General features: G+C 46.2%; 1 pseudogene across 1 annotated transcript; it reads left to right on the forward strand.

Moving 5' to 3' along the window:
• Positions 1–9,230: 9,230 nt before the first annotated feature.
• On the forward strand, positions 9,231–9,829 carry LOC309811796 (large ribosomal subunit protein uL5-like; annotated as a pseudogene). Its single transcript has one exon. The product of its transcript is annotated as a large ribosomal subunit protein uL5-like (transcript).
• The last annotated feature ends 1,138 nt before the right edge of the window (positions 9,830–10,967 follow it).

The following is a 10,967-nucleotide window of genomic DNA, read 5'->3' on the forward strand; positions in this document are numbered from 1 at the left end:
AGGCCCACCCCCACCCCCGCCAACGCCCCGGGCCCGAGGGAGGGCGGGGAAACTCGCGCTGGCGACTCCGGGGGCGCAGCCTTAAAGGGCCCGATCACCTCAACGCCAGAACCGCCCCAAAGGGTTACCCGTTTCCTGTTGTAATGTTGCGCGTCACCTTTAAGTATCATCCACACACTAGGCACTTTATCCCCATCGTTAAAACTTTATTAATAGGTTTTTGGGGAGTTTGTTTTGTTTTTGTGTGTGGTATTTTGGTATTTATTTTTGGGTTTTTTAAATTGACCTAATATTGTATGCGTTTCAGGTGTACAACATAATGATACGATATTTGTAATATACTGCAAAAAATTTAACCGTTTTACAGATGGGGAAAGAGAGGTGCTAGATAGATTTAGGATTGGAATCCACAACTGCCTGGATGCCAAGCTCCTGTTTCAGTTCCCAAAGCTGGAAGTTTGGCAGTGGAAGACCGTACAAAAAATACTAGATGGTGAAAGAAGGAGCTGGAAATGAGAGAAAAATGAGTAGAAAATGCTGACTCATGTGTTAGGGCGTTTGTGCGTCTTCAAAGGAAAGTGGATGCCCCAAGTCTAGTCACTTTCTGGCCACCTTGACAATTATCCGCGAGGCATTCTGAAACGAGCAAAGGCAAGAAAGAAGGTACTACAGGTAACGCAATACAGAAACTTCCAACTTTGGCAGGTCAAGGACTTACACCTAGCAATGCATTCCTACCAAGGAGTTGGGTGTCTCTGGGGTTCTCAGAACTTTGCAACTCATTTTATATTGTTTGTTTCACGAACTTTCTAGCAAATGCCCTGAGAGTGTCAAATTGATGAAATGATTTTCAAGTCCCTTCTACTCTACCATATCACAGACATTTTTCCTCTTTTCACTCATTTGATTTTCACAACAACCCTGACGCCTATAAACAGGTAACTTCCTCATGGTTCGGTAAGTGGTGAAACTAGTATTTAGGACTCTCTGGTTACAAATCTCATGCTCTTTCCTCTGCTCACCATTACAATACAGTCGTCTCTGGGTATCCACGGGGGATTGGTTCCAGGACCTCCAGCAGATACCAAAATCCATGGATCCTCAAATCCCTTACAGTTGGCCTCTCCGATTTCGAAGGGTAGGAACACTTGGGTATGGAGGGCCCACTGTACCTTGAGAAAAGTGCAAATGAATGTAAATTCAGTATTTTGTGGGAATGTGAAGATAGAACTAAAAACTGCCTGAGAGATCAAAAGAGTCTCCTAAAAGACTATAGTCTTGAGGTTTACATAAACCACCAGGCTGATGGGACTGGGAAGGCCTTACTAAGCAATGTGCCTATTCCCTCTTGGGGCTCTCTCTCAAGACATTCCCTCTTTGGGGATGGGTGAGAGAAGAAGTAAAAGTGGGGAGAGTAAGTCATATTCTGACTCTTGTTCCCTCTCTTCCACACCAAAGTATTTTTATCTTGTGTTCCATACCCTAATCTGTACTGATGTGATGGTGGTTTTTATGCTTCCCTTAGGATAAACGTTTCATTCTAAAAGGATTATTCTGTCATTCAACTGATGAATAGATAAATATATCATTCCCATTCTCTACTGGCCAGCAAGGTCTCTGCTGAGAAATCTGCTGACGATTCTATGTATGAGAGATTTTGTTTTTCTTGATGCTTTTTTTTTTTTTTTTTTTTTGCTGTACGCGGGCCTCTCACTGTTGTGGCCTCTCCCCCTGCGGAGCACAGGCTCCGGACGCACAGGCTCAGCGGCCATGGCTCACGGGCCCAGCCGCTCCGCGGCATATGGGATCCTCCCAGACCGGGGCACGAACCCGTATCCCCTGCATCGGCAGGCGGACTCTCAACCACTAGCGCCACCAGGGAGGCCCTCTTGATGCTTTTAAAATTCACTCTTTGTTTCTGATTCTAGACAATTTTATCATTTGTCTTGGAAAAGAACGTTTTGGATTGAGATTTGGGGGTGAGCTATTAGCTTCATGAAGTTGTATGTCCAAGTCTCTCCCCAGGTTTGGAAAGTTCTCGGCTATAATTTCTTTAAATAAGCTTTTTACCCTATCTCTTGCTCTCCTCCTTCTGAGACTCCAGTGATACGTACATCGTCTCTCTTGTGGTGTCCTATAAGTCCCATAGGTTTTCTTCATTCCTTTTCTTTTCTTTTCTTTAAATTAATTAATTAATTTATTTTTGGCTGTATTGGATCTTTGTTGCTGGGCACAGGCTTTCTCCAGTTGCAGCGAGCGGGGGCTACTCTTCGTTGTGGTGCGCGGGCTTCTCATTGCAGTAGCTTCTCTTGTTGTGGAGCACGGGCTCTAGGCACGCAGGCTTCAGTAGTTGCGGCTTTCAGGCTCTAGAGCGCAGGCTCAGTAGTTGTGGCTCACAGGCTTCGTTGCTCCCCAGCATGTGGGATCTTCCTGGACCAGGGCTCGAACCCGTGTCCCCTGCATTGGCAGGCGGATTCTTAACCACTGCACTACCAGGGAAGTCCTCTTCATTCCTTTTTATTCTTTTTCTTTTTTGCTCCTCTGGGTAATTTTAATTGATCTAGTGGCCTTCTAGATCACTGATTCCTTCTGCTTGGTCAAACCTGCCGTTGAAGCTCCCTGTTGAATTCTTCAGTTCAGTCATATTCTTCTGCTTCACAATTATCGTTTGGTTCTTTTTATATGTGTTCTGTCTCTTCGTTGAACTCATTTTGCTCTTGCGTTGTTTTCCTGACAGTGCTAGATGGTCTGTGTTCTTTTCTAGCTCTCTGAACATCTTTAGAACAATTATTTTGAATTCTTTATTGGGCAATTCTTGGATCTCCATTTCTTTGGGGCCAGTTTCTGGAGGCTTACTATATTCCTTTGGTGGGCTCATGGTTCCCTGATTCTTCATGATTTCTGTAACCTTGCCTAAGGGTCTGCTCATTTGAAGAAGCAGTCACCTCCTCCAGGCTTTAGGAGCTGACTTTGGTAAAGGAAGATTTTCACTTGCAGGTGGGGACGTGCTGGAGCATGCTGTGACTCCAAGTCTAGTGGTGCAGGGCGCCAAGTGCAGGGGTATGTGGTGGCACAGGGTTCAGGGTTACATGATATCTTTTAACTCAGGCCACCGGAATCCACAGTGTCAACAACTGTGGCCCTTGGCAAGCACTTCATTGTGTTTATAGGGTCTCTAAGGGCTGTTGGGGTCCTCAGCAGCCCCTCCAGATCCAGTGGCTAGAGACCAGACAGGTAGTAGTGGTTGCTGATGCAGTAGTGATGCACACACTCAGCTGCAGGGGTGCAGCTGCAGGTGCCTATAGAGAAGCAGGAGCTGGTTGCCAGCACACACATAGCAGTGGGGGACTGGGCAGGCAGAAAGGGTCAGTGCCAACCAAATGCTCATTGGCACCTGCAGGGGTCCTGGCTGTTGGCTATCACTCCTTTAGCTGCCAGGTCTCACCGTGGGTGCATGGCAGTGGAAGCCAGTGACAGGGGTCTGGCCAGGGGCATGCAGGTGCACATCTGGAGGGACTGGCTACAGGTGAGCGCCATGGTACAGGCCAGTGAGAGAAGGGCCTGATCTGGGCCCACAGGCAGCTGCGGGGGCCCTGGCTGTTGGCACGGCCTTCTGTGGCTGCACAGTTTGCCCCAGGCACGTGGAGGCCAGTGACGGGCATCAGGTGGTTGGCATGCAAGGTTGCAGCTGGAAGGGCTAGCCCAGACTGTGCACATGATGGTGGAGTTCAAGCAGAGGGTCCAGACTGGCATCTTGCATTCATGCAACCACAGAGGCCTGGGCTGGCTGCCAGTGTTGTTCCAGACTCCAGGGGAGGATAGGGGCAGGGGAGGGAGCAGAGAGGGACACAGGCGGCTGTCATCAGTGGGTGTGAATACTTGTAGGGTGAAATCTATGGGGGGCGGGGTCTGAGGTAGCTGTGCTGGTCATTGGTTTCTTCAGTGGTGAAAGCTGCTGGGTTTGTTTGCAGAGCAGGTCACTGGAACCGTGATCTCTTCTGCTGCATAACTGCTGTTAGAAGTTCCTGCTTTTCTTCCTTGTTCCTAGCCATCTCTATACGTCTTAGCTTTGCAGGTCTGGGTGGGGTGAAACCAAACGTGGACAATCGTGCGGTGCCCTGAAAGGCTGGGGAAGCTGGGTCCTCACCCTGCTCCTTCTTTCTAGCAAGGGGAACTCTTTCTTGCTGGCAAATTCCCTCTTGGTGCTGAGCAGTGCTGGCTAGGGGGATGGGATGATGTGGGCAAAATGAAGCTACCTTCTTTCCTTGTGTAGTTATTCTCAAGTTTTTTGTTCTGCTGGGTTGCTGTAGTTTCTGAAGTGGACTCCAGAGCTCTCCCAGACCTGTTTTTGTTTGCAGATAGCTGTCTAACTGTTCATCTTTGTGGGGGGACAGAGGCTGGGGCCTCCTATGTTGCCATTTGTTTTCAATGAATGGATAAATAAAACTTGGTATATCTGTATCGTAGGGTACTAGTTGGCAGGGAATAAAAAGGGGAATGAAGTCCTAATACATGCTGCAACATGGATAAACCTTGAAAACATTATGTTATATGAAACAAGCCCATCACAAAAGACCACGGATTGTAGATTCCATTTACATGAAATGTCCACAAGGGGCACTATAGAGACAAAAATAAGTAAGTGGTTGTCTAAGGCTGAAAAGGGGGGTGGGTGCGGAGGGGATATGGGGAGTGACTGTTAATGGGTGTGGGGATTTCTTTCTGGGAGTGTTGAAAATGTTCTAAACTTTATCGTGGTGGGAATTCCCTGGTGGCCCAGTAGTTAGGACTCCGTTCTTCCACTGAAGGAGGCACGGGTTCGATCCCTGGTCGGGGAACTAAGATCCCACATGACCCGTGGTGCAGCCAAAGGAAAAAGAAAAGAAAAGAAAGCTAAAATGTATTGTGATCATGGTTGCACAACTCTGTGAATATATTAAGAATCACTGAATTGCACACTTTAGGCGAATTGTATAGTATGTGAACTATATCTCAATAAAGCTGTTACTCAGAAAAAGGATATTGGAAGATAAAATGTCTTCATTCATTGACTCAGAGTTTATTGGGAGCCTATAATTTGCCAGGCACTTGCTAGACACTAGGGAAGAAAGATCCAGCAAGACTCAGTCTCCCTATCCTGAGGAAGCTTACAGTCTGGTGGCAAGAAAATTAAATGGACATTTTTTTTTTCTGGCCGCAGATTGCGGGATCTTAGTTCCCCAGCCAGGGATCAAACCTGTGCCCCCTGCAGTGGAAGCTCAGAGCCTTAACCACTGGACTGCCCGGGAAGTCCCTAAATGGGCGTTTATAACACAAGGATTCTTCTGGAGAAGGAAGGTAGCTTCATTTTGTCCGCACTGTCCCACCACCCCCAGCCAGCCCTACTCAGCACAAAGAGGGAACTTGCCATCAAGAAAGAATTCCCCTTGCAATGGTACAAGTGAACTGCTTTACAAAACAGAAATAGAGTTACAGATGTAGAAATCAAACTTATGGTTACCAAGGGGAAACAGGGGGGAGGGATAGATTGGGAGATTGGGATTGACATATACACACTACTATATATAAAATAGAGGGCTTCCCTGGTGGCGCAGTGGTTGAGAGTCCGCCTGCCGATGCAGGGGATGCTTCCCAGTCCAGGAAGATCCCACATGCCGCGGAGCGGCTGGGCCCTTGAGCCATGGCCGCTGAGCCTGCACGTCTGCAGCCTGTGCTCCGCAACGGGAGAGGCCACAACAGTGAGAGGCCCATGTACCGCAAAGAAAAAAAAACAAAAAAACAAAAAAGATAGCTAATAAGGACCTACTGTATAGCACAGGGAACTCTACTCAATACTCTTTAATGGCCTATAGGGGAAAAGAATCTAAAAAAGAGTGGATATATGAATATGTATAACTGATTCACTTTGCTGTACAGCAGAAACTAACACAACATTGTAAATCAACTATACTCCAATAAAAGTTAATTAAAAAGAAAAAAAAAAAGAAAGCGTTCCCCTTGCTAGAAAGAAGGAGTGGGGTGAGGACCCAGCTTCCCCAGCCTTTCAGGGCACCGCTGGAGGGGCTTTAGAGGTAGGATACATTTGAGATTGATGCCTGTAGCACCCCTAAAGTCACTTCCACATGAATAGCAACCTATGTGGCTTATATACACACAATAAGTAAGAATTAAATAGCCTTTTCATGTTTATAAAGCACTTTCATATACACTGCCCCTGTATGACCTGCCTACAAAGTAGATAACACTTTCCTAATTTTACACAGAGGTTAAGGGGTTGACTCCTGATCACACAGCTAGTTAGTGATAAAACCAGGATTCAAGTTTTCTAAAACTCGTTATGCCTCTGTCTACTCCGGACTAGCTCCTCCTCCTGTGTCTTTATTTTACCGGGCACCCCATCCACCTGGTCTCCCAAGCCAGAAACGTGGTTAGCCTCACCAACCGTATCCAACCCACCACCACGTCTGGAGAGCCTCTCGCCTTAATTTCTCTCTTGTCTCCGTGCACAGTTCAGGGCCTCCTCACTTCTCTCATTCCTTGGAGAACAGAAGCCTCTGGCCTCACCTCCTTCAATGCATCCTTCATGTGGCTGGCACGGAGAATTTTCTAGAATATTAATCAGGTCTCTGAACCTTTCACTGCCCTGCTAAAAACCTTCAATAATTCCCCATGGCTTCAAGATAAAGTTTAAAATTTAGCATATGAGAACATTCTTGCTCTGACCCCAGCCTCTCTCTACCCCTTTTTTTTTTGGCTGCACTGCATGGCATTCGGGATCTTAGTTCCCAGACCAAGGATTAAACCCGCAAGCCTGCAGTGGAAGCAGGGTTCTTAATCACTGACTGCCAGGGAAGTCCCTATCCCTTTTTTTTTTTTTTTTTTTCTTTGCGGTACGCGGGCCCCTCACTGTTGTGGCCTCTCCCGTTGCGGAGCACAGGCTCCGGACGCGCAGGCTCAGCGGCCATGGCTCACGGGCCCAGCCGCTCCGCGGTATGTGGGATCTTCCTGGACCGGGGCACGAACCCGTGTCCCCTGCGTCGGCAGGTGGACTCTTAAGCACTGCGCCACCAGGGAAGCCCCCCTATCCCTTTTTATACAGGCAAAGTTCATGCCAGTCAGGATGAAATTCCCTGAAAAGTCCTGTTTTCTCTGTCCGGAATATTCAGCTTTTCTCTCTCCATCTAGTTAACTGAACTTCATCCTTCAAGATTTATCTTATGGTTGGAAACATGTCCACGCAAAACCCTGCACACAGGTGTTTATAGCAGCTTTATTCATAACTGCCAAAACTTGGAAGCCACCAAAGTATCCTTCGGTGGATGTATAAACAAACTCTGGACCAGACAATGGAAAATGAAAAGACATGGAGGAACCTCAAATCCATATTACAAAGTGAAAGAAGCCCATCTGAAAAGGCTGCATACTGTATGATTCCAAGTACATGACATTCTGGAAAAGACAAAACTATGGAGATAGTAAAAACACCCATGTTTGCCAGGGTTTGGGGTAAGGGAGAGGGATGAATAGGCTGAACACAGAGGATTTGGAGGGCAGTGAGAATACTCTGTATGATACCAAAATGGTGGATACATATCGTTATGCATTTGCCCAAGCCCACGGAATGTACAACACTAAGAATGAGTGTAAGGTCAACTATGGACTTTGGGTGACTTTGATGGGTCAATATAGGTTCATCAGTTGTAACAAATATACCTCTCTTATGTGGGACGTTGATAATGAGGAAGCTGTGTATGAGTGGGAGCAGGGACATATGGGAAATCTCTGTACCTCCTCAATTTTGCTGTGAACCTAAAGGTGCTCTAAAAAAATAAAGTCTTAAAAAAATTTTGAACTTATGCACTTCCTCCCAGAAGTGCAGATTAGATGTCCCCTTTGTGAGCTTCCTTAGTTAGCATCTTCTAGTATAACATGTAGTCTTTGCACAATCATTGATTTACCTGTGTGTCTTTCCCACTGAACAATAAGCATCTTGAAGATAGATTTATAACCAAGCAGGACCCTATGGGGTCTTCCCAGGACAGACCCTCCCCCATATCCTCTGCTGTGTCCTCTTCTCTGGAGTACCCAGATAGAGTATTGATACTGACCAGGGTTCTTGGCCTTCCCCAATCAATAGAAATTGACTAGAGGCCAGACAAGAAATTCAGGCAAGGCTTTACTGGGGCCCCTGCTGCAGCAGGAGGGAGCGAGAACAAGCTGTTTCCTTATACAGGGTCGGAGGGGTGGCTTAGGTGTTTTGCCCACCCCTTAGGTGGTGTTGAGTGCAGGGGGCATGCGCAGTACCCTGCTTTTCTCCCAACACTCTCCTTTTGGCGGCAGACTCTTCAGAACTGGCTTTTGAGTTTTTGGTCTTTTGTATCTTTTTGTCCGTAATTTGCCCCAACTCATGCACGCAGTTATTTTTAGTCCCATATAGTTTCTTTGTATTTTGTTGCTTGAGGAGAGGTTTGTCCAGGTGCAAGCACTGCCGCAAAGGTTCCCTGCTCCCAGCTGGTCTCAGTATCTCACGCATTTTTCATGAGTTTTTCAGAGGCTAAAAACCACCACCACATGGAAGAAATTAACTATTTGATGATAATGAGCAAGTAGCCCCCAGACCTTCTGGTGCCTAAGGATTGATCATGTTACCTGCCTTGTTACCCCACCATCAACCAATCAGAGAACCGTACATGAGCTGATCACATATTCTGGGACGCTCCATCACCTGGCCTTTAAAAAGACTTTGCTGAAACGCTTTGGGGAGTTCCGGAGTTTTTTGGGCACTAGCCACCCGTTCTCCTAGCGTGGCCCTGCAATAAACCTTTCTCTGCTCCAAACTCCAAACTCTTGACATTTTAGTTTGGCTTCACTGTGCGTAGGGCACATGAACTTGGGTTCAATAACAGATTCGTGTCTTAGCGGTCTTTAATTTCCCATGCAGATGCTTCATGCATATTTTCTGAATAACATACTTTAAACAATCTGCCTCCACCTAAATGGTACTTCTAAGTACTAGGAGAAGAGGATTTAGAATCTCTTTGGCAACAAGGTGACAGTGGATATAATTTCTAATTTAAACTCCTAGTTCATATAAATAGAACATTTTTCTTTAATCATTATTTTCATCAGTGTCCTCTGTTCACTGTCATAACTGAAAAATGTATTACTTCAACCATAACCAGGTTCATTGTATCAAACCCTTGCATCTGGCTCTCTTCCTGTTTCCCATCATGGTTCAGGATCAAGGTGAAAAGGAGAAGCCCATGCAGGAACTTCACATCTGCAAGCTTTGCCTCAACATCTGTGTGGGGGGAGAGTGGAGACAGACTGACGGGGCAGCCAAGGTGCTGGAGCAGCTCACAGGCCAGACCCCTGTGTTCTCCAAAGCTAGATACACTGTCAGATCCTTTGGCATCAGGAGAAATGAAAAGATTGCCGTCCACTGCACAGTCCGTCCGTGAGACCAACGCAGAAGAAATCCTGGAGGAAGGTCTGAAGGTGCGAGAGTGCGAATTAAGAAAAAATAACTTCTCAGGTACTGGGCACTTTGGTTTTGGGATCCGAGAACACATCGATCTGGGGATCAAATATGACCCAAGCATTGGCATCTATGGCCTAAACTTCTACGTGGTGCTGGGTAGGCCAGGTTTCAGCATCACAGACAAGAAGCGCAGGACAGGCTACATTGGGGCCAAACACCTAATCAGCAAAGGGGCGGCCATGTGCTGGTTTCAGCAGAAGTATGATGGGATCATCCTTCCTGGCAAATAAATTCCCGTTTCAATCCAAAAGGCCAATAAAAAGTTTTCAGTGAAATGTAAAAAACAAACAGAGAAACAAAAAACAACCCCAAAAAACAAAACCTTGAATCTGAAGTTCCTAAGTGGAGAAAGGTCTACTTAGCTCCTAGCATGGACCACCTATGAAAGGAGATTCAAAGATTGTGACCTCTCTGTACCCTGGACCTTCATGTATATCATCTACAGATAAAATGTACTGAGCACCTCAGTCTCTGGTTGCCTCAGGAAAATTACTCCCATGGGAATTCACAGTGGAGTTTACTTTGGTCACTCTTCAAAACAAATATTCGCAACATTATTGTAATTCAAGAGCGGGTCATCCTCTGGATACAACTAGTAGAGTTAGTTTCACACAATGGACCATTGTTTACAGGCATCTCTGGCAACATATGCCTCCAGTAGCTACTGGCTAAAACTACAGCTGTTGGTTCTCAGGCCTAGAATAATAATCTACAGCTGCATGGTGCCTTAGTTTTGAAAGCTCTTTCACACCGACCAAGGTAGAGATATGGTGAAAGGTTAGAACACTTGGCAAGCTGTGTCAGTGGTTTAGTAACGTTGCACTTGTTCACCTGTATACGAGGCTGGGGGGAGCAAGCACTAATTTAGAAACACACTTGTAAAACCCACGCAATCAACAAATATATTTTTGTTAAATATTTACTATATACCGATTACATACCAGGTACTATGCTAAATATCAGGGACAAAATTTTAATAATAGACACCATTGTTTTCATCATTATTACCCATACCTATTAAAAATAAATCATGCAGAATCCCAATGCCTTCCTGGAGTCTTGACTTGCACATTTAATTCAAGAATTGCCAACCCAATTAAGGACCCACCATGCCTTGAACGATTGAAATAGGATTCTCTTAACTATGCCCCTGATAGAAGGCACTGTAAACTCTTTTTTTTAAATTTATTTTTGGCTGTGTTGGGTCTTTGTTGCTGCACGCAGGCTTTCTCTAGTTGCGGCGAGCCGGGGCTACTCTTTGTTGCAGTGCGCTGGCTGCTCATTGCAGTGGCTTCTCCTGTTGTGGAGCACAGGTTCTAGGCGCGCAGGCTTCAATAGTTGTGGCTTGCGGGCTGTAGAGCTCAGGCTCAGTAGTTGTGGCTCATGGGCTTAGTTGCTCCGAGGCATGTGGGGTCTTCCCGGACCA

This window comes from Mesoplodon mirus (assembly GCF_964341445.2).
Source record: "Mesoplodon mirus genome assembly, chromosome: 11".
Taxonomy (NCBI): domain Eukaryota; kingdom Metazoa; phylum Chordata; class Mammalia; order Artiodactyla; family Ziphiidae; genus Mesoplodon; species Mesoplodon mirus.